Below are 1664 nucleotides of genomic sequence, written 5' to 3'. Positions count from 1 at the left end.
TGGAGCACATTCGGAAGAGGAAGGCAGAAGAGGGACAGACGATAGGGGCTTCGGGAAAGAAGCCCAAGGGATCAGATGGTAGGCCGAAAGGCCATTCAGGACCGGGCCGCTGCAAGAAGTGCGGCGGGTCGCACGATGGAGCGTGTAGATTAGGAACGACAGGCTGCTACAGGTGCGGCAAGACGGGACACTTCAGCAGGGATTGTACTGCCCCTGCTCCGGTTATTCAAACATCTGAGTTGCTGTGTTTCCACTGCAACCAGAGGGGCCACAAGAGGGCCAACTGCCCCTAGTTGACAGCAGCAGCGCCAGTACAGGCGCCAGCTCCAGCGACCCTGCGGATTACAGATGGCCGGCAGGGCAAGGCAGAGGCTCCGGTGGTGAGGAGCCGGGCATTTCAGCTGACAGCCGAGGAGGCACGCGCTGCACCCGATGTGGTGACGGGATCGTTCCATGTGAACGGTATTCCAGTCCAGGTGTTGTTTGATTCGGGGGCTACCCGATCCTTTGTTTCTCTTGCACTTAGCAAGAAGTTTCCTGAGTCCGCGGGCATGTTGGATTGCCCTTTAGAGGTCGAGATTGCGGACGACCGGTCGGTGCGAGCATCAGAGGTCTTCCGAGATTGTGTGTTAAGGTTGTTCGAAGAGCGGTATTTGGTTGACCTAGTTCCCATTCCATTGCGGGGAAACAAGGTCATTATTGGTATGGATTGGCTGAGTCCCAATGGGGCAGTGATAGATTGTGCGCAACAGTTAGTACGAGTCAAAGCCCCAAGTGGGGGAGAGTTAGTAATTCAGAGTGAGAGATCACAGCGAGGGCCAGCCTTCTGTTCGGTAGCGAGGGCAAGGCGTTACCTTCAGCAGGGTTGCGCAGGATATGTCGCATATGTCATGGACACCCGGGAGGCGGGTAAGGCGACGGTGGGCGATGTGCCCGTAGTACGAGAGTTCGTGGATGTATTCCCCGAGGAGCTGCCTGGGATACCTCCAGAGCGACAGGTGGAGTTCATGATCGACCTAGTCCCTGGTGCGGCTCCGATAGCCAAGGCACCGTATCGGTTGGCTCCTCCTGAGATGCAGGAGTTGTCTACACAGCTTCAGGAGCTGTTAGACAAGGGTTTCATTAGACCGAGCAGTTCACCCTGGGGAGCCCCGATTCTGTTTGTGAAGAAGAAGGACGGGTCGCATCGGATGTGTATCGATTATAGGGAGCTGAATAAGGTAACGGTGAAGAACCGCTACCCACTCCCGAGGATTGACGACCTCTTTGACCAGCTTCAGGGAGCATCTTGGTTCTCCAAGATAGACTTGCGTTCAGGGTATCACCAGGTGAGGGTCAGAGAGGAGGATGTGCAGAAGAGGGCATTTCGGACACGTTATGGCCACTATGAGTTCGTGGTGATGCCTTTCGGGCTCACCAATGCTCCTGCCGTGTTCATGGACCTCATGAACCGCGTGTGTAGACCGATGTTAGACCGGTCGGTGATAGTATTTATTGATGATATCTTGGTTTACTCCAAGACGCGAGAGCAGCATGAGGAGCATTTGCGGGAGGTTTTGGAGACTTTGAGAAGGGAGAACTTGTATGCTAAGTTCTCCAAGTGTGAGTTCTGGTTGCGCGAGGTGCAGTTTCTTGGGCACCTTGTCAACCAGAACGGGATTTCG

The sequence above is a fragment of the Lactuca virosa genome, chromosome 5 (genome assembly GCF_052849685.1).
Source record: "Lactuca virosa cultivar CGN04683 chromosome 5, Lactuca_virosa_CGN04683_v6, whole genome shotgun sequence".
Taxonomy (NCBI): domain Eukaryota; kingdom Viridiplantae; phylum Streptophyta; class Magnoliopsida; order Asterales; family Asteraceae; genus Lactuca; species Lactuca virosa.
This window is presented reverse-complemented; position numbering follows the sequence as displayed.